At 35.1% G+C, this 27,456-nt stretch overlaps 1 protein-coding gene across 5 annotated transcripts in view; it reads right to left on the bottom strand.

The window, feature by feature from the left end:
* The window catches only part of LOC411345 (neurotrimin), a 442,810-nt gene that overhangs the window by 245,393 nt on the left and 169,961 nt on the right, over nt 1–27,456 (bottom strand). For 4 of the 5 annotated variants that reach the window (XM_026443081.1, XM_026443080.1, XM_026443079.1 and 1 more), the window contains exon 2: nt 11,431–11,612. The exons of the other annotated variant lie outside the window; for it this stretch is intronic. The gene's annotated coding sequence lies outside the window, so the exon portion shown is untranslated. The remainder of the gene's footprint in view (nt 1–11,430; nt 11,613–27,456) is intronic. 5 annotated transcript variants of the gene reach the window in all.

The raw sequence follows: 27,456 nt of genomic DNA, 5'->3' as shown, positions 1-27,456 counted from the left end.
ACCACTAGGAACGAAAGGAACGAAGAGATGCAGATAAAACGAATTCACCCCTTCCTTTATCTTGGTGCAGATTTACTGTAAATACCACGATTGACGTTGAATTCGATAAAAGGGGTGAAGAATCGTGGGGATGAGTAAATATAGAAATTTTTTTTTTTTTTTTTGATGTTTGAACGATAGGAATTTATTATTTTATTATCATTCGTTGGTTTATTGTATAGAAAAGTATTTTAAAATTTTGAGAAAATATCTTTATTTTTTAAGAATAATTGGAGATTTAAAATTTTTAGTGTATTTTAAATAAGGATCGATATCCTTGAATCTTTGAAAGCCTTTATTTTTAACGATTAAAGTGTGTTGAAAAAATATACAAAAGAACTGATACTTATTGTTATATGGATATGAATTTTTGAAATTGATACATGACTGCCTTTCAAAGTCAACGATGCCTTTATTTTCAATATTCAATATGCATTAAAAAAAAGAAAAAAAAGTGGAGGAGTTTTTATTCAGATAAAACATGAAAAAAGAATGTTGAATATGTATGTGTTGTGTGTTTTATCGACTGCCATTGTATTCGCGATTGTTTTCTGGGTTATGTATCAAATACAGTAGTTTCGTCTGAATTATATTACAACAAATCCAGTACACCCAAATCTTTCTGTAAATTTTCTCTTAACAGTATTCTTTTCTCTTCTTTAAAATGAAAAATTAATTCAAAGAAACAGTGAAACTTTAATGAAAAATAAACATTTTAAAATATAAATATTAACACCATTAGCACGTTAAAAAGCGATAAGATACTTCAATCTAAAGTACCAGTTGCGGTATGAAAAATTAAAAGCACGAGGAATTCTGTGTTCTTCGCCTAATAGAATTTCCCTTCACCGGAGAAGGGAGTAAAGAGTGATTTTTTTCTTTTCTTTTTTTTGTAGAAACAGGATCGCGGATGCGTTATTCTTGTCCGTTCTATTCTGAGTTGTTTGTCTTTTGAACTCTGACTGCAAAGATCACGTCGATTTAGAAAGAAAAATATTTATTTTTGCAAAGAAAGTAGAGGCTTTGTCATCCCAAAAAACGATGTTTTTATCCAAAAAGGTTAAAAGCATTCAAGAAAATGTCGAGCCCAGTTCCCATGCTTTAATTTTTAATGATATTATCCGAACTTCGAATTTTTTATTTCCCGAATTCATTGCTTGAAAGAAAGAACTATGGATTAAATAATATTATATAAAGCAGAAACATTAATTTTATATCCATGCATATAAAAAAAAATGCGTATGATAAAAAATCTAATTGCAATAAAACAGAACTCACGAAGAAATGCAGCACAAACTTTTTCCTCTCTTTCCATTACTCCCCATATTCGTCATTAAGTAAATAGAACATTTAAAAATCCCTCTTCTCCTTCGTCCAATTAATCAATATTAATCCAGAAACATCGCTTCCCTCATTTTATTAATCCTCCTCGCAAATTCGTAAACTTCAATTCGCCACTTCCTCCTTTTTTTGTTTTCTGAATAATGCAACGAACGTAACCGAAATAAACGGTCTTCGAGCAGAATTTGAAGGAACTACTCCCTTTCTCTATCTCTCTCCCCTCTCTCTCTCTCTCTCTTTATAACAATGAGCTTCACTGTTTACGTATTCGCGTCTCATCTTCACGATTGCAACTTACTTCGATCTTTTAAATCGCAACTTCCTCAGGAGCGATTAAGGAACAGTTCCATCGACTTCCATGGCCCACCGCCGGTCCATTTACATCGTGCGCGATTGCAGTTGAAATTTATCGCCCTACGTGGAACGTTTTGGCCATCTTTTAAACGCATTATCTTATCCCATTAATACGAATTGAACGGTACGTCGCGATGCAACAAAGGGAAGGGGTTTGGATGCATTAAAAAACGCGCCAACTATGCACGTTGCACTCAACATGGCAGCCGCGTTTTATATTATTTTATCGGATAACGTTGCTCCCCGCTTGTTGCCATTTCGCAATTTTTCCGCGACTTCGGATGGCGGAAACTTTTTTAAAATTACATCTGAAATGAAAATAAAATGGAGTGAAATCCATCGCCGAGTCGACATCGGGTAACGCGTCTCTTTTGTTTAAAAATTGGCCGATGTTTTCAATTTTTGTCGACTTTTTCAAAAGAATTTTTTTTCCATTCCTTCTTTCTTTTTTCCTCTCTTTTTCAAGTATTGTTAACTCGTTACATAATTTTGGAGAATTCTTGCAATTTCGTTTTCATTGTAGGATAAAAGTTAGGATACAGAATAAATTTTTATATACGATCTTTCTTTTCTTTTTATCTCAATTGGATATTACTTCCATCAAAGATGATCCCTTATACATATCTTCGAGTGTTATTACGTAAAGTAATACAACTCAACGTATCGTGCGCTCATCGATCAAGTCATCATACACGGCATAGCAGTATTAAATTGACAAACATGATGGGGCTACTTTAATACAATATTATCTATCGCGTCTCTTGTGCACGCATGCGACAGAAACCGATCACCTTCGTCTACCCCGTAATCAATCAAGAAGCTTCAATGATAATAACAATAATAACAATAATAATAATAATAAAAATTTCTCTCGAGAAACGAAAAAGAAAATTGAACATCTCATTCAAATACTCATCATCTTGTCAAAGAACAAACAAACAAACAAAATTCAAAGACAATCAAATATCAAATCTCTCAAATTCTAACTCAACATCCCTCTATCTTACAAAACCAACTATCCTTCTCAAAAAAAAAATCCACAAAATTCAAAGAAAGAAAACAAATTTCCCCCCCACCTTCCTCGAAATCCCAAATACGACGTGCGTTATCGCGCGTCCGTATAATATGTATTATTCATCGTTATGTCATTGCGCGGGGAAACGAGTGGGCGAGCAAAGCCGGCCGCGTCACGGATGTCTGCTCGTCAGAGTAACCGAATCCCGTGTCACGAGAGTGGATTATAATTGGACGTCGATATATCCTTTCCTCCTCACCCTCCCCACGAATATGTATACACACGCACACATACACACACAGGTACATATTTATAACGAGAGACATAACCGCGTTTAAGCATACTACGCCCCGAAATACTCGCATTCTTTGATCCACGCACGTATCTCGCGTTACAGTGCCTCTCTGCCCGTGTGCCATCGGACCTGTCCAATCAGTGCCACCGGGCCCATATAATATTTTACGCGCTTTTGTGGCATTTTGTGGCATTCTGCTTTCCACGCTCTGCCCCTTCTCTCTCTCTCTCTTGTTTCGTCTCTCCCCTTTTTTCCCCAAAAGGTGGTGCATCCGGGTGGTCACGTATCCGTTGCTTAACGAATCCAGTGTGTTCCAACTCGAGTGTGTACAACCACCAGCAGGGGCGGTTATCATCTCTCTTTCTGAAATCAGGTTTCGACACCGACGTGTACCTGCCTCATCACTTAGGCACACAGATTAACCCAATCTCCGTGAATTATTCCGAAGGATGACTGCGTGGACTGCTTAACAATATGAGAGACGCATACTATGCGAGAGGAAAGAAGAAAATTCGGTGGAATTGGGATGGAAGAGTGTTTCTAAGAATAATTATTTCAATTTGAATTAATTCTATTGTGATTGTATTAAATATACAATAATGATGAAAAAATTCGTACAATAATCATTGTATAGTTCATCAAACAATAATTAAATCTACAATTTGCTTCTAAATTTGCTTTATTCTTGACGATCACAATGATTCACAACGATTTTTCTAAAATGAATAAATTTTAGAAAAGAAAAGGATAATATATTCCTCAAACTCTATCGTCAGATATGCCAAACAAAGCCTCCTCTATCGCATCCCCAATATACGAGAAAGGAAGCAGCCCAATGCTCCATCGATGGATGCATCAATCACGAAAGCAAATTACTTAACGGAGGAGCGGAATTGTAGCGCGGAATTTAGGGCACGGGGGTGTGATAAGAGGAGGGGGTGAGAGAAGGAAGGAAGGAAACGGTGCCGCGGTCTACGAGGAATCTTCAAGCCCTCGTGTCGACACGAAACGTGTCGTTACGACGTTATAACGAAGCGCCAAGAAGGCCGCGGAGGAAGATGTTTTGGCCCTCTCAGCCCCTTGTTATCTCTGTTTCTGGGCGAATCGTTGCAGCCCCCCTCCATTTTGGGGGTAGTCATCGAAAAAGGATCGAGGAGGGCGGGAGAAGACGATCGAGATTCCACGATTTCGCGATAGGGGAGGAGGAAGACTGGAGAAAAGACTGTTCAAAGAGGGAATTCGACGGGGAGAAAGGCTCGATGGTTCCTCGATAAGCCTCTGTACCGGGGCCAGAGGACACACTAAATCTGAGATAAGCGATCGTGGCTTCGTAGCTTATTATCGGAGAGGTGGTTTAATGAGGGTTCGCTGATGGACGATCGCTGTCGAGTTGCATCGATCATTCTGCTGCAAGCTTCGATTTCTTCTTTGTTTCGTGAAGAAAAAGAAAAAATAAAGAGAGGCGTTTCTTCGATTTTATTATATATAGAAGGAAGATATAGACGGATGTGAATGAACGTGAATCGTGTGAAAGGAAGGGAGATGTAATTTATTTTTTTTTTTTTTATTGGCGAATTGTACGTTTCTGAGAGATTTTGAGGTATGAGGATTAATTACAGGTTTTAAAACGGATAAAAGGGATATTTTTATAGATTGTTTTATTGATATATTTTATTTTTTTTACATTAAACGCGGTATTTATTCCTGTCGCATATTTAATCCATAAATGTATGAGGAAATGTATTGGATGTGAAATATGCATCATAAAATTGGGATATTTGTAGATTTTTTTAAATATTATTTTATAGTAATAAATATTATTTTATAACGGATTGATTAAAATATTTATATATATTTGTTTTTAAATATTTTATTATAAAAATACTTTATCTTTTATATTCTTCTATTCTTTTGCTTTTTCAATATATTATTTAATTGATTACCAATATCACTTCCCAATCACAAATTATCAATCGAAAGATATATTTTTATCCATAAAAATGTAGAAATATATCTTTTTCGGACAATTCAATGGATCTTGATGTTTCAATTTAGAGTTTCTCAAATAAATTTTCAAAAATAGCAGTTAAGATTTAATGTTGCGTGGGAGGCAGGTAGACGTATGTATGTCATAAATTCAACGATATAAATTGTCCAAAAAAAAAAAAAATAGCAAAAAGGAAAAAAAAGAGAAAAAAAAATATGGAGGAGCCTCCGAGGCAAGAGGTTTAGTTGAAAGGGGATTTATATTCGAGGTAAGAATGAAAAATCTCCTAAAGCTAGCGGGCTACTCGGCTAATTTTACGCGTCACACCTGAAACATAGTATCTGCGTGGTTCTATTACTAATTTCTAGACAGTGTTATATGCAGCACGCACTACACAGTGGTCGTAACTAGATTCGGATTTCAACCACATTGTATTACAGATTAATGCTATAGCTGTTTCACAATCTCGAGTGTCAACGTCAAATAAGTTGGACATTCGAAGCGATAAAATACGTTCCGCTTCGTTGCGCGAAACTACACTTTATATGAGATCTCGTTGATATTCACGTATCATTAATTTCAAAGATCATATGATAAAATAAAGAATAAAACTCGATCAAAATTTAGACAAAATTTAAACCTCTATAACTTCGGAAATAATCACTTCCGATCAATGAATGAAAGACCACTAGAATCATGGAATCTTACCCTTTAAAACGCCCTTTCATTTATCCCGATACGACTTCCGGTTCCCAAGATATCATCTTAAAGAAAGAAGTGATTTCTAACCATTCGTTTTAAACGGGTTTAAATCCTATTAAAATTAGGAGAACTTTGAACCGCTATAACTCCGAAAGCAACGACTTCCGGTTAATGAATCAGAGATCGTTAGAAGCGCGGAACCTTGCCCTTTGAAATGCTTTTTGATTTTTTCCGATACGACTTCCGGTTGCCGAGATATCGTCGTGTAAAGGAAAGGGTAATTTTTAATCGCTTACTATCTCCATCCTTGTCGCTTATTCGGACCTCTCGCTCGCACCTCGCCTAACTGACCTATACCAAATTCCAGACAAGCGACAGACGCGATTCCTGGAAATGCGTACTACGCTGAGAAAAAATATATCGGTCAATAGATGGCGCCACCATTCAGTTTTTCTGCTCTACGTCAATCGCTATAGACACTTTGAATCCTTATATCTCGGCAACGGATTGAGATATCGGGATAAATCAAAAAGTGACTTCAATGGCATGACTTCCTCTAGTTCCTGAATAGATTTTGATGATAAAATTTTTAATTTTTTTTCGCGTTCATTACATGAAAATTCAAGATTTCATTCGTGCATAATTATACAGTTTGTTATTTCGACTTTAAAGACTAAAGTTTAATTATTTTTGTAAATTTTTTGCGTTTATTTTTATTATACATTTTTAATTTGATAATTTTCATATTATTTTTGTTATCTTTTCCACTACATTTTTCTATAAATCGCGGTTTCATAGTTCCTTCAGATTGCTTCATCCTTTCTTTTTTGTTTGAATGTTATATTAATTTATAACAAAAATTACACGCTTCGTACTATTACTATCAAAACAATTTTTGCAAATTTTTTAAATATTCTTTCATTAGTATTAAATTGTATCAATAATATTAGTTTATTGGATTGCAAAATCATTTTTATAATAATAAACTAATTTCGTATTTCTCTTTTACCAGCTAGGTGATTCGATTTCGGATAGGAATATTCAATAAATGCATACATTAGAGATCTTCGTGAAGTTCTGCACGGTCGTTATCAAATTCTGAAGTCGTTCAAGTCGAACATCTTTGTCTATGAAGCGGCATTGGCCAAATTCAATCTCCTAACTTAGATGTCCTCTGTGCAATTACTTTGGCCCTTGTTATCTCGTTTTTCACTCTTCTCTTCTCTTCGATCTTCGAAAAAATGAAGGATACTCGATTTAATTACGCCCTCGTCCAGATGAAATTAACAGATTGGGAATACCGGTTAATATATCGGTAAATTACCAACTTAATGCGCGCGAAATCTGTTGCAAATGATACACATACGTGACATCATAATTAATCTCCGATTATTCAGGCGGAATTAACTCCCCCACGCAAAATCAGTACGCGTTTCCAATTTACTTTTCGATTTATGCGAGTGTAATTATTAGCGTAATCGTTCATCGGATCATTATCATATATCCACGATGCTCTATTTTAATCTCCCCTGTTGAATTATCTTTGATGTAATTAGCGTTACGGAATCAGTACGAGGTTTCGACCATTGGACGAATATAAATGTATCAAAAATAAAGATGTACGGCTTTAATCATTCCTCGATTCCTTTAAATTCGATTCGGACTGAAAGAGTTTTGATTCAAATTTGGAATTCCCGAAGAGGAATGTGACCCAGCTTTAAAATACTGGCGAATAAGAAAAAAGTATTACTCGATATGATCAATATTTTATCTTTATTTTTAGTCAATTTTGTTTCTTTTTATGGATCGTGTTACAAGTGAAATATCATGCTTTTAAAGAGCAATATAGAAACGAGTTTTTTTAAAATTTTGCAGGATTAGAAAAATATTTTATGTTTTATATGAACATTTCTCGCTACAGATGAATACGTTCTATTAGAGAAATTAATTTTATTTGTAATATATTTACGTAACGAAGATTTTTCTTTATTGAAAAAAAATTTATTTGAAGAATTGTTATTATTAATATTTTACTAACTTTTTCCATTCATCCATAAACAAAAAATTAAACGTTTCATCCAAAGGTAGAAGATTTGGATTTTTTTTTTTAACGATGTGACGATGTGTTAAATTTCTGATAAGAAGTACTAGATTCTAAGTTGGTTTTTTATGCTGCAATATCTTTGCATCGTAGAGCTATGTACGTGCCATGTTTGTGTAAACGCATGCAACATTCAGAAAACTGAATGTTATCCGAAAGAAGCTTCTACCTGCTGCTTGAACAAGTTTAAGAACTCAAAAAAAAGGAATTTTCAACATGATGCAAGATCAATTTTGGCAGAAAGAAATGAAACTTTGAATCAAACCTTTCAATTTCTAAATTTTCCAATAATAATTTTATAGGAAGAATATGAAAAAAACATTTAAATAATTACAATTCATAAAAAATTTATAATTAAAAGAAACTATAAAACTTGATCAATAACGATTCAATTAATAATTCTTAAGAAACAAACCTTCACTTTCAAGGAATATTAACTTGACGCAATATTAAAAATATTGAATTATGAGTAAGAAAATTTGAAATTTCAACATAAAAGCACATAATTATTATTATCAAATCTAACGCATCAACAATGCACCCCCTCGAGACAATTCTTCTCGGCGAAATTTTAATCCAATTCATAAAAAATCCGTCGAAAGAGTCCTCGAACGTCTCGAAGTGGATCTAACGAGGGAATTCCATCGTCGCGGTATTCAGGATCATTATGCGGCGCGGAAAGAGGTATGCGGCCACGAATTCCGCATAAATAATCCGACATTTCCGCCGTTCGACGAGGCATAAATCATGCAAATGAACCGTTTGACGTGATAAATATTGCGCCCTTGTAATCCGCTCGTTTCCCACCCGCACGATTGATTACTACCAGATAAATCCAGGCCGCACATTAAGGCGGAACCGCATCGTTCCTCGACCTGGTAATAGCGGCGGCTTGTGCCACCGTGTCACGGTCTTTACTCGACCAATGAAACGACGCTTTCTTAGCCCCCTTTTTCAAACTTTTTTTTTGAAAACTTGGCGTGCAAACGTCCACTCCCTTCTTTCGATCTAGCATTTCATAACCTTTTTCGCATCGTCCTTCTTCTATCGATGACTTTGAAAAGAGATTAAGAAAAATTCTCTTCTTTCTGCAGATCTGAAGATTTTGAACTAAGAAGAGTAAGAAAAAAATTTTCTTCGTGAAGATGAGAGTGATCTTGGAAACAAAATGGTGAATGTTGAGGATGCAAGAGTTGGATGAATTGTTTTAATAGTTGGATGTTGAAAGTTGTTGAATGTGACGTAAGATACGAGCCGTTGTTGATCAATAAATGAAAAAGGATAAAGGATTCTCTATGAAAGTGATTATTGGAAACAAAATGGTGAATGTTGAGGATGCAAGAATTGGATGGATTGTTTTAATAGTTGGATGTTGAAAGTTGTTGAATGTGACGCGAGATACGAGCCGTTGTTGATCAATAAATGAAAAAGGATAAAGGATTCTCTATGAAAGTGATTATTGGAAACAAAATGGTGAATGTTGAGGATGCAAGAATTGGATGGATTGTTTTAATAGTTGGATGTTGAAAGTTGTTGAATGTGACGCGAGATACGAGCCGTTGTTGATCAATAAATGAAAAAGGATAAAGGATTCTCTATGAAAGTGATTATTTCTGGGAAGAGAATGGACGACGTTGAAGGTTATCGAGCCTTGCGGTACGTATAAGTTAAGTAAGTTGTTTCGTGAAACTTGATATACCTTGGATGTGATAAAGGAAGGGAGGAAAAGTTGGGTTAAGTTTTCAGCTTAGGATCGATGCATCAAGATCGAGTGTATTTGCTCAAGTGTTGGATCCTGTGGAAGAGGAAAATGGGTAGTGATTGTTCTTTTCTGGACAAAGCAAACAGTGGCACGTTTGTTTGAGGATTAACGTTGTTCAAGATCCTGATTTAACCTACCACTCTTATTTTTCCTGAATATATTAGTCTCGAAGACTGGTCAGGAATATTTTAGGGGAGAGCTTAATTGTTGAAGTAGTGTTCGGAGCTGATTTCTTACGATTCTTGTAATTGTTCGACAAATTTCGAAAAAACACTTCTCGATATTATTATTAATATACGTTTTAATAATTTTGTTAAGTTAGTATGAATAATGTATGATATTTTAGAAAATATATCGTGCCAGTTTTTTAATTTCGCAATTTTATTTCGATTAATTCTTTAACAAGATTTTACAAACGTATAGATTAAACGGATTGAATTTAAATGAACAATACACAGTGTTTATCCTAAATTAATGTTTCTACCACGAAATAGGATTTTGAAATTGGTCTCGAAAAAAAAAAGTGAATTAAAATTTTGTGATAAATATCACTTCTCCATCCGTGGAGCTCGTTAATTGAAGAAAAATGGTTTGCAAAATAATTATACGTACAAGTGACTCGAATTGGATTTCACGTTAATAATACGTAACCGGTTAATACATTCCGGCAAAAAAATATTATTTTTCGTGGAACTGAAATAATGAAATTCTTCTACGATTAAAAAACGCAAATTATGTAACTGCAAAACACACCAATTTCATACTTTATCGTAATAAGAAAACAATTTCCAATCTCTCCAATAAAAAACTATCGATAGTAAACTAAAGTGACTTATTTTTGAACAAAATTGAATTCTAAAATTACAACTTATTTATTCCTTATAAATAAATTATTCTTCTTTTCAATTACTTTATATCTTCACAATTACAATTACATACTTTTAACGTTACCTTCATTTCCTTTCGACAATAAGAAAAAAACGTGAAATTCCAACATCTCTCTTCCGTTCAAAGACGTTTAACACCAATTATCCTCTGCCGCGAACTCGTTAATCCCCCCCCGATACCGGATATCAATCAACCATCGTGCAAATTAAAATTAGCATCCCCGTTAATCGAATCGTCGTCACCGATCCTGAAGCTCCTTATCTTCCACGAACGGGGGAGGAAATGTAACAGTCTCGGCACACCCACCACCAGATTATGATTTTCATAGAGCAATCTAAAATTGAATCTAAACCTATCCGCGAACGATTCACGTGCGTGCGTCGATATTTTTCGCCGAGGGGTGTGGATCCACCCTTGCGATAAATCAACCGTTTAATATCACCGGCCTCGAGAAGAGGCCGGCTATCGCGTATCAATAATGGTCTTTATTCACAATTTATCTAGTTACTTTTATAATTTTCTCATTTCCATTTCACAGGGGCGGCCGCTTCTCGCCGCGCTAAGAAGCTCCCAAGTACCGCCGTGGCCGTGGGCATTAATATTCAACGGTTTCAGTTATGAAAGTAAAGTGAAAAAGTAACACTCAGTACCCGTCTCCCTTCCCCTTTTTGGCTCGTTCTTTCCCTCCCCCATCGTCCACGTTCCTCCATCGTCTCACTTCCTCCTCCATTCTCTCTCTCTCGCTTAAGTCAATTATACTATTTAGCATTGTACTCTACATAATGGCGTTTAGTTAAGTTAATTATTTCGCTGGAGAATTCAACGATGCACGGCACGTCCACGTTCCGTGGCGGGCAATGAAAATCTATTTCCTGGCCTTCTTTTTTTTTTTTTTTGCCAAATCTGCTGTTCCAAGGTGGTTGTTTGAACGGCTGATATATCGTACCGTGTGCGATGATATATCGATGATTGTTTAATCGTGTCCATTCGGTTTCTTCGTCTTATATTATCGATGGTAAATGGGCGTGCGGGTCGATCGAGGATTGGCACTTTGCTCTCTCTTTACCCTGTTCGGCGAGAGGCAACTGGCCAACTTGTATCGTCCCGAATGTATCATCTGTGCGTTACCTGAAAAATATGAATATTTTGTTTCGTGAAGTTTCCAGTAGTTCTCGTGAATATGTTGATTAATTTAGAAACGCATCGATTTTATCGTATTTTATTTCGGTTTAGAATCTCAACGTGTGTACCGATCGATTATGTAAATTTTTTTTTTGCATGAAATCAAGTAAGTTTGGAATGGAATTCTTTTGTTAGAAATGTGAAATCGATGCCTGGATTTGATAAAACAAAAATATAAATTTCATTCTGAAATTCATCTATTTTTATATGATTTTATATTATTCATGATTTTACACGTGGAGCATTTTTCTTGATTTAAAAGGTATATATATATATATTTTTTATTTTTCAATAAAAATACTTTCACTATAAATGTAGAATAAAAATGAAATGGCATTTGATAAAATATAGATTCCATGTTAAAATTCAATTTCAAAATATTCTCCATTTTTATGAATAACACATTTGTACAATTTTGTATTGAATTTTTTATTTTTCTAAAATGTTACGATTTTAAAAAAGAGGAAAATATATCATTCGTGAATCGTTTATTATATAAGGGACAATTCTTAAATAATTATATTCGAACGATCAACTATTGGAGAATTGTTTCTTAACTGTGACAGACAAAACTTCTGTAAAATAGTTCTGTCACGAATTGATAAGCCTATACAACTTATGAAACCGATGATAACGTTTACAACAACCAGTTGCTTAATGCACAAGTAAAGTAATTGAAAAAGTTTCGAGCGAATTTTCACAGGGCTTGGATAGATCTTCTATTCAAGTTGATAATTTATAGCCGAAATTTAGTTGGGCCTTGATAAAGTTGGAACTGCTTTCCATAACTTCCATGCATTATTTTTGAGCATATCAATTTTCAATGACAATTCAATTTTTATATCACTCCACAATCCTTACTTTCTTCCTCCTTTTCCTTTTAGATCTGTTTAAAATTTACAAAAAGAAAAAAGAGATTGCAAAGCGTTTCGTAATTTTGCTCTCGCTTCTTATTGTTTAAAATTTAATAGAATTTTGATATACAAAGGATTTTACAAATGGGCTGGTTAATAACAAATTTGACGAGGATAACCCACGGACGCTGGTTGTTCATTTATCGCGTGCGTGTTTCGTGCATTAATCATACAAAATTAACTCAATGTGTCATGCGTTAGATTGGTATAGTCAACGCAACATTTACTCGCACGAATAACATTTAATTCCAGCAATTCCAAAATGTTATACACGGTAGAAAGAATTTAACGAGGTGCTTGAGTTATGCTTAAATGCTGTGTAACACGATACCCTTGGGAATATGAAGTGGCAAGTACGTTTTACATCCCTAGAAGACCACAATTATGTCTCAAATAGGTCTCTTGATATCCAAACAATTGCAAATTGAAATATTTAAACAGAAGAAGAATAATTTATGAATTTCACCAACTTGGTAAATTGAATAACGGATTAGTTCTCGTTATAATGTTTGCAACACAAACTTCGATCACTTTAATTTTGTATTAATACAACGTAACTTGTTACGATTAATATAATTTTTAATCTTTGTATTTATCATAACAATTTATTATAATGATAAATTTATAGATTGCTAATTTTTGAACGTGTATATTTTGATTTCAGACAGATTATTATCTAATATTTATATATTAAAATGTCTGGTAAATAAACAAGTTGTAGAATTCGAAAGTGTAATGTAATGTGATGGAAAATTGAGAAAAACATCGAATAAAGTGTGAATCTAATATTCGGAAATGGTGTGAATATCTTTGGAACGTTTTACATCGGGAAGAGTTTTCTCTTGGGCATGAACGTGACAAAAGAGATTTGGAAATTCCTTTCCACTGTATTTCAAAAGCGTAATATTTTCTAGCAGAGAATTTTTCCTATTTCAATAATTCTAACAATTTTTAAATTTAACCATTTCGTTGCTGAAAATAAGATATTTCGGTTTTACAATGTCATATTTAATGCTATGAATGAGATATTTCGTGAATTTTCTATTAGAACGTGAAATATTTAATTTATGATAAAGGATTCATTTAGGAAAAATTTTGAATTGAAAATTGTGAACGAATGACGAATAGGAAATACATTATATTTTTGCAGTTCTGTAATTTTTTTTTTTTTTTTATTCTGTATGAAAGTTTTGAAGAACGACCAGAATGAAACATTATAATTTTGCAAAAATATTTAATTTCTATTATGTTCATTGTTTCTGCAAACCACGTAATTTTTTGTTATACAAAACTTTTCTCTTATAAATGATATTTTTACTCGAATAAAAAATATAAATAATCGTAAAATCAAAACAAACTCTTATATTTTCACATTTGTTGATAATTTTAAAGAAAGCAACTTTAAATTCCCATACATAAAGAACTAAACATCAAAATATTAAATAAAAAAATTTGAAAATCTTTTTGCTACTACTAATTATTGTTTAATTCATTTTTGAAAAAAGATTATTTTACGTATCATTTTTCTTAAAAATCATTACTAAATATCCTTTAATCCGTAACATTAATCATATATTTAACCATATCAGAGAAAACAGAGTAAACACGATAAATCGAAATGCTCGTTATCGATATCTGGCAATTAATGTTTCCAGAATTACCACAGAGAACGTGTCACTCTACAATGACCAATAAATTGTTTCCACGTTTTATGCTAACTATAAAAGTCCCGTGTATCTCGCATGTATCGTGAACTTAATATCGAAATGTTTACGCGAAAACGTAGTTTCCAAAGATTAAAAAAAAAAAAAAAAAAAAAAGGAAAAGGAAAATTCGAAATAAATTCGATGGAAAAGAGATCGTCGTATCGACCATTCCAACTGTTCATTGCGTTTATTCCGTGCAATCGTATGTTTCACCGTTTACGATCGTTTTTCACAGCTGCCATAAAGATACACGCGATGGGAACCGAGTAGAAAAGTGTCTGCAATCAGTCACGAAAACGGAATATCGTGTAAATAATATTCACCGACTTGATTTCTCGTCGTTCATCGTATTCGCCTTATTTATAATTTGTCTCTGTTTACATTCGTGTGATAACTGAATCGGTCAGGTTGCTGGATGAGTGTTGGGGGTGGTTTTTTGCTTGGTAATCGACGTTAAGATCTAGGGCTTGTAAACGTTGACGATAAGAAATATGGAGCTATAATTTTTGTGACTTTTGAAAAGAAAATATAAAAATATAAAAAATTATGAAACGTTATAGTAGGTATAATATAAATATATATTGTTGTACAATTTTAATACACATATATCTTAAGTTGGCTTTATAAAGATATAAACAGATAGAGATGATAGATTGATTTTTCATAAATTGTAAAATTAGAAATATATATTTCAAGATTTAAATATTCTTTAATCGTTGATAAACGAATATTTCTTAAACTATTTTTAAGTAATAATACTATGTCTGTAAGATATTATAATTGTAATTTCAATAGAAATTTGGTATCCATTTTTAATTTACCGGATAATTGAAATATATTTCACTTTCTTTCTTTGCACTTTCAATGAAACGACTCTCAAACACACTTCATCATCTCTCTATACATATTTCCAGAGTGTTCGTTTTATCTTACTGCACACGTTATTCTCTCTAAAATTCCACTCTCAACGCGCTCTGTTCACCTTAAGTACTACTTAAGTATACCTCTCTTCTCGATGCATAAACACATTCTCGTGTAAGTGTTCAACCATTTTAACCCTTGCACGCGTATTTTTCCCCCATTCCATTCTTCCAAGTATAACACTTTGCTCGAAGATCTCGCCATTTTCACCCTCCGACCCATAAACTTGTTAACAGGATCGGATAATTATTACAAGTATTGTGATTCATTTGAAGAAAGAAAAAAAATTAATAATAATCTCGTTCAGCATTATTGTTTCAAATTTCAATCAACAGATTATAATTCATATAATTATCATATAATTTTAATTAAAATTCTGTTTACGAATAAGTTCCAACGAAAGATAATTATAATTATAAATAAAATAAAGCAAACTCGTACTATTCCATACTAATATTCATAACTTTAATCGCTCACTATATAAATAATAAAAATCTAATCGGCAACAAATCCATCAGAGTTATAACACGCAATCGTCCCCACATTATTAGAACCACAGTCATTCCATAACGCGTGCAGCCACAAATTTCGAGACAGGATGACAGCATAATTATTGTCATCGCTGGCGAATCGAAAAGACTGGTCGCCACTCCTCGAAACTGAATTATCACTCGATCTCGAATCAGTTAATTTCGATCGACCACTACTCCATTGAACAACCCCCTTCTCTTTTTGATGTCTGATCAGAGTCGATCCATCTCATTTTTTCCCCCTCTTTTTCCTTTTGAAGCATTTTCTATGAGAACAGCTCCCCGATTCTCCCCCGTAATTGATAACGTTTTCGTTATTCTGCAACGAGCTGCGGGGCCAACGAGAAATTCGATCAGCCGGAAAAAATGACGACCGGAGGAAATATCCCGCGCCCTTTTCCGCGCGGAAAATCACGTCGGGAAGGCGAGGGAGCCCCGGCGGCTTGGTTAGTTGAAAATTAATAACTCGGATGATCTATTAGTGGTTTATTTTCAGCCCGACTCGTGCAGCGATCGATTTTATTCGAACGCTGGGGAGGAAGAATGGACGCGTGTTGTATAGCCGATGGGATGGATCGATATAAAAATTGTGTAAAAGTTGATTTGATCAATATTCGTGTTTATCTTTCGTGTTTGCAATCAAAACGTGTATAAAAATTTAAAAATTTATACGGCGTGGAATTTTTCTTTTTTTTTTTTTTTTAATTTTCGACGAGAGCAAACAAATTCGTTCCGATAATTTTCTATCCAAGTTCAGAGAATGGATTATTTCTTCGGAATTTAAACGGGACAGAATCTTCATCCCCTCCCGTGATAATAAATCTCAAGATTCATCGCGCGTTAAACGGAAACAGACGTTCGTCCGGACGATAATTCATCGACGAGCATTTTCGACGACAAGTTTCGAATATCCAAGGATTCGTAGGAAAGGCACGAAGAATTTCTTATGCGGGGTTTAAGGTTTTTCCTTGGTGGGCGACGATACAAGTTTCAGTGTTTAATGGCCGTCGATTCGATGGCGGAGGTGGACGATTCTTTTCAGTTCAGTTCGCGAAGACTCGAAGACTCTCCTCGAGGACTGTTACGTTCTTAAGAGAGAGAGAGAGAGATATATGTCTAGATCTAAAGCGAGAGAGAGAGAGAGAGGTTTAAGCCCGGCCGACTTAATCCGAAATGCAGCAAAGTTTCTTCGAGAGTTGTGGAGGGGCGGGCAATTGGCCGTGCCACGCGGATAGAATAGAGCTCAGAGGCAATTTCATGACAGCGTCTTGGGATGATTGGATCACCGCGCCACTCTCGATAACCCCTTCCGCCTTGTGTGCGGTCTCGTCCCTCTTTTCTCGCTCCCTCTCGCATCCCTCTGCTATGACGAGTCTCTCCTTTCTCGCTTCCTCGCCTCTCCTAGCTCGCGGCAGCTTTATCAATGTAACCTCATTATATCGTCGCGTACACAGAATCCAATTATCGGGATGAATTCTTTTTTTCTTATTGTTGTTATTATTATTATTATTAAATCGTGGATCGTTCTCTAGGAGGTGTTGCGGAGATGATTGCTCGAGTCACGGGAGGAGACACGGTCATTGAATTCAATCCATTTGTTTGATATCATATAATAATAAATAAAATGGAAACGAGAGGGATTCTTAATGGTAATTTGATAGGGTGAAGGAATTTAAATGTTGATTATTATACACGGACGAAGAAAATGATAAAATATATAATATGATATCTTGGATTAAAAATTTCATTTTTACTCGAAGCCCCCTCCCCCCGATGAAATTCTTCTCTCGTTGAAAATATTTCCACAATATAACATCCTTACATCCATCTTTCTCTTTGTCCCCGGTAGAACCATTCTCCATTCTCTCTCGTTTATCATTCACGTCAATCCAATCCCAAAATGAAACCAATGCATCAAACGCGATCCAAGGCTTTCAGAGGCTTGTATAAACTGTAAAAACTGTGGTAATAAAGAACGCGTTCCGTGTTATGGAACGTTGTTTCTCAAAAAGAAGAAGAAAAGAAAAAAAGAAAAGAAAAAACATTTTCGAGATTTCTTAAAAACTTCTAGAAACTCGATTGCCAAGAATCCAATGCCAAGGTGAAAGAAGCTTCTCGTAAATCTTCTCGGGTTCCATCAAAATTCCACAAAAGAGGGTGAGTGAGAGCAAAGAGTCGGAAAACCAAGGGAAATAAAAGCAGCCAGTTAAAAGTGGCGTTTTATCAAAGGGCATGAGCCTCGACTGTGACATTTCCACGGGTAAAAACATCGTTTTGCCATGCCTGCTGTTGTTCCCTCGAAGGACCTCGAGGCTTGAAATCTGGGAGGAGAAAAGAGGAGGACGGTAAAAGGGCGAAGAAGAGAGGGAAAGGTGACGGGAAGAAAACGTTCCTTTTTTAACTAGCCACGGAAGAAACGAACGGCTTCCTCTCGTTTCCCCTCCTTCCCTCCTTGCTCGGCCCACCGTTTAATTTAGCTCCAGGGGAGCGAAAATCGACCGAGTCACGGTGGACTGACGGACGAATAGATGGTGCACTTACACAGAGATAAGTGGCAGCGCTGCAATCCCCTTGTTTGCTAATCTAGAAGAGCGGCCAGGATCATCTGTTGCAAGCTGTTGCGGTGTGGAGTGATCGCTAATGGCGTTAGCCCGCCGTTATCCTATCGTTTATACCGCGTGCCCCGTATTATTCGAACGTGTAAGTTATTTCCACCCTGGATATTTTAAAAGTGTGCAGTTGATCGTGATATATTCACGAGTTTCGAAAATTTTAAATTCTCGCCCATATTTTATATTATTAATTCTTTTTTTTTTTCTCCTCAAAAGAGAAGAAGGATATTCTGATATATATTTTTAATTTTTACTCGATGGATTAAAGTTTTTTTCGTTTGAAATTTTTCGATCGATCAATATTTATTTTTCATTTATACGCGTCTAGGATAAATAGACGAGGGAAGGAATAACTTTTAAATAATTTTGAGGGAACGTTAATATTAGTGGTAAAATTCTATTCTTCGTTTCGTTCTTCTTAAAATAGTAGCTTTTCTAAAATACGAATAGAAAGTTCACGAATTGTTTCTGGTTTCCTATTGTTATGATAATTTGTTTATAATTATACGTGTAATTAATTAAAAATTTCCTTTCAAATTTGAAATCTTTTGTGTATTAGAGAATTATGAATTTGAAATGATTCACGGCTAAACGCGTGCATCAGCATACAAAATTTAATTTTCCACGGATTAAATATACATTATTCATTAGTACACTCGACCAATCCTCGATGTTAGTTTCAAAGTTTAAATCGAGGCGGCCATGGCAGGATGATCGACAGCTAATTAAATATTTATCGGCCACTAATCAACTAATAATAAGGATGATTGATTAATTAATTTAATTACAATTTGAAGTATGTTCTTCGAACATATTTGCACTTTTCCCCTCAAATTCCATTCCATCTTTCTATTTGCTCGAAGCATAGCAAGTTTATCTCGATTCAAATCGTCTCACAGGGATTACAGATTATGAAAAGTTGAGTTGAATGTTATTTATGCAATTATTCGTTTTATTTTTAAACGTGCAATGAACTTCGTTTAAAGATTTATTTTTCTATTTATCGAATATTTCAATATTGTTCCTTGTAATTTTATTACGAGTTCCAAAAGAATTTTAATAACACGCAATTGTTCACTAGCGATTGTAGATAATTGTAGAATTTTAATGTTAATGATGTTCAAAAAAAAAAGTATCGAAAAACTGTAAGTACATTTTTGCGAAAAAATTCGCTTCAGCCATTAGTGTTTTACAAGCAAATTGCAACAAACTTGTGTTTTAGCGATTCGTAAAAATATTCAAGTATATTTCAATAGGAAACATTTCGCGCGCATCTGTTTGTTTGAAGTGGTTCGCTGAAAATTTAAAATAACCACCGGCTGTAACTTTTAAAACGTTGAAATTATCGAGTTGATTAATTTAAAAGTAAAATCGTTAATGGAATTAACCATTGAAAGCAAGTAAACTTGAAACGAGCAAACTGTAAACACTTGCCTTTAATTTAATAGGATAATTATTCAAGTGTGAAAATATATTTCTGTATATATTATTGTACTTCAAAATTTAAAGTCATCCTTTGATTCCATAAATTAACACATATTGATGATATTATTAGAAATTTAATCGAGGAAATAAACGTTGATAACACATAAGTGGAGGGGAAAATGATAACAATAATAATAAGAGAAAACAAAATTTCTTTCCTCTGAATGTTTGTCTGATATTAATTCATCAAATTAAAATCAATGAAGATCGAATAATATTCTTTTTCATGCAGGAATTCAATTATTATCGTCATTGTCGTGTTTTGATAATAATGCGTTTTTTAAAGTATAAATGAAAAAAGAAAGTATAAAAAAAAAAGATCTTTTCCTGTTCCATCATTTTTCCAAGTTCAAATAATTGATTATTTCAATTTATTTTAGCAAAAACTTCCCTTAACTATGGTATTATCGCCACGTAGATGACACCATTTGCATATCGCATCCCATACACGCATCTTTCCTTTCTTCTTTCTTCTTCTTCCTTTTCTTCTCCTCTTTTCAGGACAATTTCTCCGCTTCGTTTGCATGTTCGCGAAGTAATCGATCATCGATGCTCAGAAGGAATTTTCCGTAATACCTGGTGGCATTGTCGACGCTTTAAGCTCTAATAATAAATGCCCAAAAATCAGCGGCGAAAGTTTGGTTCCTCGGATGATTTAGCAATGTTATTTGTATCAGTCATTCTTCGATGTATTATTATACGTATATGATATTACACGAATATATATATTTCGAAATATAATTAGTATAGTATTAGTAACATATATAAATATATTTATACGTTAGATAATGGTTCGATTGAGTTTATGTAAGATAAATTGTAATATCTGGCATTATATATTGAATATTATCTGTTTTATCTTATTTTTCTATATTCTGTACATCATGTATATCTTGTGTCGTAATTACATTTGCTTTGTACACCTTCGAATCTAACACCTTGCATTAAAAGGTGTAATTGTTCTTGTCTTTTCAACGTAGAAAATTATTGTAATTTTATTAATTGATTATATATGTTATGCAAGGTTTAAAAGTTTAAGAAATGATTTATCCAAACTTAAAAATCGATCTTTCTAACATTATTATTCGATTAAAAAGTAGGAAGTTTTTAAACCGTTATATCTCCGAAAATAGTGACTTTCAATGAATGAATGAAAGATCACTAGAATCGTGGAATCTTACTCTTTAAAACGCCTTTTCATTTATCCCGATTTGATTTCCGGTTCCCAAGATATCATCGTGTAAAGAAAGAGGTGATTTCTAACCATTCGTTTTAAACGGGTTTAAACCCTATTAAAATTAGGAGAACTTTGAACCGCTATAACTCCGAAAGCAACGACTTCCGGTTAATGAATCAGAGATCGTTAGAAGCGCGGAAGCTTGCTCTTTGAAATGCTTTTTGATTTTTTCCGATACGATTTCCGGTTGCCGAGATATCGTCGTGTAAAGGAAAGAGTAATTTTTAATCGCTTACTATCTCCATCCTTGTCGCTTATTCGGACCTCTCGCTCGCACCTCGCCTAACTGACCTACACCAAATTCCAGATAAGCGGCAGACGCGATTCCTGGAAATGCGTACTACGCTGAGAAAAAATATATCGGTCAATAGATGGCGCCACCATTCAGTTTTTCTGCTCTACGTCAATCGCTATGGACACTTTGAATCCTTATATCTCGGCAACGGATTGAGATATCGGGATAAATCAAAAAGTGACTTCAATGGCATGACTTCCTCTAGTTCCTGAATAGATTTTGATGATAAAATTTTTAATTTCTTTTCGCGTTCATTACATGAAAATTCAAGATTTCATTCTTATTTAATTATACACTTTGTTATTTCGACTTTAGAGATAAAGTTTAATTATTTTTGTAAATTTTTTGCGTTTATTTTTATTACACATTTTTAATTTGATAATTTTCATATTATTTTTGTTATCTTTCTCTCACATTTCCATTACATCTTTCTATAAATCGCAGTTTCATAGTTGCTTCAGATTGAGAGACCATCCTTTCTTCCTTATTTGAACGTTATATTAATTTATAATAAAAATTACACGCTTCGTACTAAATGCTAAAAATATTATATAAATTTATCACCTCTCGACGAACTTATAAATAACTCGATCCAATTAATTTCGATTTAGTTGAAGATTTTTACGTCGCGTCGGTTTAAATATCGATAGAAAAATAGTTATAGGGAGAGGCATCGATGGATTCATATTTTTCTACAGTTCTATAGTAATTTATCCCTGTCAGCCGCCGCCAGCAGCCGATGGTATTAACAGCCCGGCATAGATCTGTACGCAAAACGCGGGGAATATCAACATCGAACTAAACTATCTGGAAATATTTGGATATCGATGTATCATCATTCTAAAAAAAAAAAAAAAAAAAAAAAAGAAAAAAAAGAAAGAAGAACAATATTGATTCCTATCGTTTCCACTATAGGCGAAATCCATTTTGTCTCTGAAGAGCGAAGCTGTACATTGTATTTCGCTGCAGGCACCGCAAATAGATCTGTGATGCCTTCGATAACGGCAGAAAGTAAAGAGAGAAACTGGTAGAATCGAAAAAAAAAAAAAAAAGAAGAAAAAAAAAGAATCGAAAAAAAGGGGGGAAAAATGGGGGAAAAAGGGAGAAAAGGAAAATGCGCTGCTGCGATTTCGTTTCAATTTTTTTTCTAAAAAAAAAAAAAAAAAAAAGAAAAAAGGAAAAAAAACTCAAAGTAATATCTCTTGCATCTGTTGTACAGTGTGCGCGCTTCCAAATGAAACGGTTAATCGATAGAAACAGTCGATTGAATCGAACACGTCCGTTCGATAAACCGTGAACCAAGCCGTGGATAAAAGTCAACGTTACGGTTCCATAGAATTTCTCTCTCATCGAGTTCGTTCCAAAAAATTATAACATGGGAAGGAGAAAAACTTTCATCTCTTCATATCTTCCAGCGATTTCTTCACCGATTAACAAGGGAATTTCTATCTTGTTGCCGTCTTGGTGTAATTGCTCCAGCTACGCAGCTCCTTGGCCCGGACAGGTTTTACATGGTAATTTACCCCGTAATATCTGAACTCTTTGAAGCCACGTTTGCGGACACGACGCGCAAATTACGTCAAACCGCAACCATGTTGCTCTCCCGTGCTACATATTCAATACTTTGTCGAGCGAGAACCGCATTGGCGGTAATATTGCGCTTTTGCGCGTGCAAAAACTACGTCCAGCGTGAGAATATTGTGAGAAAACTGGTTAAATGGAGACAACGATTTTCGAAAATTATGACAATTAAATATAGGAGAAGATTGTATTCTCGAGGGAACAGAGATTAGAAAATTCTGATTTTTGGACAAATTTCAACGAAAAGATGCTCGCTTTAAAACGTAATTTCTTCTAATATCTTTTAAAATTACACACTTATATATAATTTATCGCTTATCATTACGTTTTTAATAATCATCGAATTCAAAAAGATTCGAAACTCGATCGTTTTCACGGTGTTTAAATCGGTATTGAATTAAAAACCGAAGAGAACGGTGTTACAAGTTACGTTAAGATAAAAATATATTTTACGTTTAATCAAACGGAATATCGGGGGAACGGTTTCCCGATTTATTTCCCCTGGAAAAATCATTTTCCCTTCGTTTATGCCATTTATTGCGGCGCCTCTCTCTCTCTCTCTCTCTCTCTCTCTCTCTCTCTCTCTCTCTCTCTCTCTCTGTATATATCGAGAAGCAACGGTAGATCGCAAACAAGGTAAAAAAGTTCATACCGCTGTAAAGAAATTATGAAGTTTAAAATCTCATTGCGTTTAATGAGAAAGTAGCTACGAAGTGGTAATTTCCTGAAGTTGTTCACCCTCTCCCCTCCTCCCTCCTCCCTTCCCCTCCCCCTCTCCCTCCTTTCTGGTCGGAAACGAGAGCTCCCACGTTCCCATTCCAGCGACAAACCGTACAATGTCTTCGCCGATGTTATCCGGCCGGCCGAGAAAATTCATTTTCAGGATTATCTCCCATGCGTATTTCCCCAGGCTTGATATCCCCATTTATCGGGAACCCATCGATTCTCTTCCTCCATCCGCCCCCCTCTTCCTCCCCCCGTTTTTCCATGCAGGGATAGCCGTGCAAAATTTCTTTATACCACCCTGGAGGCCGATACGTTCTCATTTGCCACTCGCCAAACCTCTTCATCTGTCATCCGGGAAACGTTTCTCTCTCTCTCTTTTTTTTCTTTTTTCTTTTTTTTAAGCGAGCAAATCGGAATAATATCGTCGATCGTGAAGATATATCGATGTATTAAGAAAGAGAGAGAGAAAAAAGAATCTCCAAAAATATACTTCATTTTTTTCCTATTCTTCAATGTTCAATGTAAAATTTTAATATTCAGTGAAGTATTGTGAATTATTTCCGCGAATTTAAAGATCACAGATCGTTATTCGACAAAAATGCGTTGGTTCCAAAGGCATCAGCCTTTTCCAGCTAGCGCTTCCCCTAATCTACTATCATTACCCGATCACGGCGATATACATCGCCAAGAGGTTTAAGCTGATTTCCGCCTGATCCGATTACTACTTCTAATCCGTTCTTACAAAACCCTTCCCGATGATCGCTACCTCATTAGTTGCCGCACACAACTCGTGCCCTCCCTTCTGCCAATAGCGCTTGTCTTTGTTCACGTGTGCCTGTGTACGTGCAAGCATCTTGTGTATCTCTCGAGAAGATAGCTGGGAAGAAGATCGGGGGAGGGGAGAGGAGAGCGAAGCTCTTCTCCGTAAATCGTGCTCTATGTAACGATCGGGCATAGTAATGAGGACAAATGAAGTGGCTGAATTATACGCGAATGTCCCTATGGGAAGCAGGTACCCCGCCGCTCATGAGTTATTCATGGGAGTCTATCATAGCCACTCCATCCAGATTGCGAGATTAATCGAGCGCGCGTACCCCTTTGCTCGTCCATCCCCCGCCGTCAACCACTTCACCTTTTCCTTACCACCTCCATCTTCCCTCCCCTTTAACACCTCGTGCATCCCCCATGACCTTTCGTCCGAACGAGTCTCCTTTCCCTCCTAAGCAGTCCTCTAAGTCGACCGTGTAATTTCATCCTGAGATAGATATCTTGTTGACAAGATAGTCGAAGAAATTTTTCAGAATTCGAGAGTACGTTGATACATCGAGGCAGAGAGGCTTTTGGGAGAAAGAAGAAGAGGGAGGAGGAAGATTCTTTTCCTTGAATGAGGGAAAAATTAATTAGTTATCTAGGCGTGTCTCAAGGAAATGTTTGTTAAATGAGAATGTGGAAACTCTTGGTAAGAGAAATTTTTGGTTATTGAATTATTAATGGATTGCTTTCGATGATTTTGAAAGCAAGAAAGATAGAAGGAAAAGAAGAATACGTTTGTAATAGTTTTAATATAAAATTGATTTGTTTTATACGTATTCCTTCTAAATAAAGCGTAGTTAGTTAGTAGTCTACTTAATGCTGATTGGATATCTATTTCGGTCCCCGTTCTTGGCCAACCACCCTAAGTAAGGGTGGTAATCGACTAAGGATTTGTCCTCCTTGGACCATCAAGCCAAGAGAACGATCTGGCGGATCTGCATAATTTTCGAAGCGGAGAAAACGGTTGCTTCGAGTGATCAATTGCTAACAATCTCGTAATAAATTATCTTGCAACAACTGACTAACTGGATACGAAATATATATTTTATTTTAATTGGGGAAGAATATTTTCGAAATTTAATATTTAATGGAATAATATATATATTTTCGAAAGACACGTAAATATCTGAATATCAACACTTGGATGGGTTGAATACTTGAACATATGAAATTTGAATGCGCCAAATTGAGAGGAAAACATCGGTGAATATGAAACACTGATGCACCCGTCCTCGAATGAAATGTAAACCGCGTTACATTTTACGAGGTTATTTCATCATCACATTACAGTCGAAAATTTCATCTAAATTTGTTAGCCTCGTTATTCATCTTTACGTCGTGTATTTATGCTCTATTATTTCGAATGTTTTTTAATATTTCCAAACTTTTCTTTCTTTCTTTCTTTTTTTCTCCGTGATTCATAAAGGAAATTATACGATCCGCTTCATTTTTGAATAGCGATAAATCACACGTAACAATATCGATTTTTATTTTTGCATTTCGGTATCTTATTCAATCGTGATACGACGTTTATTCGTGCCATAAACGAGGATTTATCGTCCATATAAATCTGAGCCACGACTATCGACTGTTTCGATCTAATATCGACGCGAAAATTGCAATAAGGGTATTATTGCGTTACATGTGACTTGAATGGGTGAAACGAGGTGGTTTAAATTTTACTCTAGGATTTTGATAAAGAATGTACGGAGGAGAGAATGCAAAAGTCGCAATGAAATTGTACTCCCTTCCGAGAGCGAAATTTAATATGTTTGCTGCGATTTCTACTTTAAGGAATAAGAAATGTACATCGTACGTTGTGCGGTAAAAGGTACAGCAAGATTACTGTTCGCTTTCCTGCACAATTTATCTTGGAAACATGAGTTTGTTATTTAATATTGCAACGATAAAAAGATATGATATTTTTTAGCGATTCGCGTTTAATTACGATTCTATGAAATCCATACGTTTTAATTTTTCAATTAATATTAAACGTAATCGTACATTTTACCGATATATTTATTATCGCAGGCGATTGATAAAACGTGCATTATGGATTGATAATTCTCTAAATCCAATAATAAAAATGCTCTCCTTTCCTTCTCTCCTGAAAAACAACATTAAACGATATCGTAAAATTTCAATAATAATTCACAAAAAATACAAAAGAATCGTTCACGCAATAATTCACTTCAAACATCATAACTCACACACAAATATCGTATATCTTCGATCTACGTAAGATGTAAAAATTCACAAAATATGCATGAATCATACATTCACGTAATAAACTATATTTCAAACAACTTCAAACTATAATTTAGACGCGTAAAAATGCGTCGTATATCTTCTACTTTTATAAAACGCTTCAAACAACTTCAATAAATTGAAAAAAAAAAATTCGCAAAGATAAACTACGCTTCCACCCCATTTTCCAGCATCAATATCGCGGAAACGTAATCTGTAATCGAGAGCGACCGGTAACTGCCCACTCGCACGAAAAATATTACACGTGGACACCGCGAGAGAGATGAAAAGTAGCTTATTACCCATACCGCGTTAACCCGCGGCCGGAAAAATTTATTTCGCTATCGGGGGAGGCGAAACTAGCTCGCGAGACCACCGGCCCATACGTTTCCTCTAATCTCGACGTTCCTTATATTTGTCTCGATTGCCCCGCGAGCAACGTGGGTACACGTAATTCCCCTTGACTTATATCTTGCCCTGGAAACGAGTAATCTGGCAACACAAGCGAATATATATATATATATATATATATGTATAATACGGCACGAAATTGAAGCCGCCGCGTTCTCGAACCCATTGCAGAAATTCGTTTCGACCGGGGAGAAGGGAGGAGGGCTCGATTTAGAGCTTGTTCAATCAGGGGGTAAAGCCTCTTTACCGACGGCCGGAAGTCCCAGTCGAAGACGATGATATCGGCGAATGTCGACGCTCCATCCCATGGCG

This window comes from Apis mellifera, linkage group LG9 (genome assembly GCF_003254395.2).
Source record: "Apis mellifera strain DH4 linkage group LG9, Amel_HAv3.1, whole genome shotgun sequence".
Lineage (NCBI taxonomy): Eukaryota > Metazoa > Arthropoda > Insecta > Hymenoptera > Apidae > Apis > Apis mellifera.
Note: the sequence above shows the minus strand (reverse complement) of the source record. Positions and strands in the feature narration are given on the sequence as shown.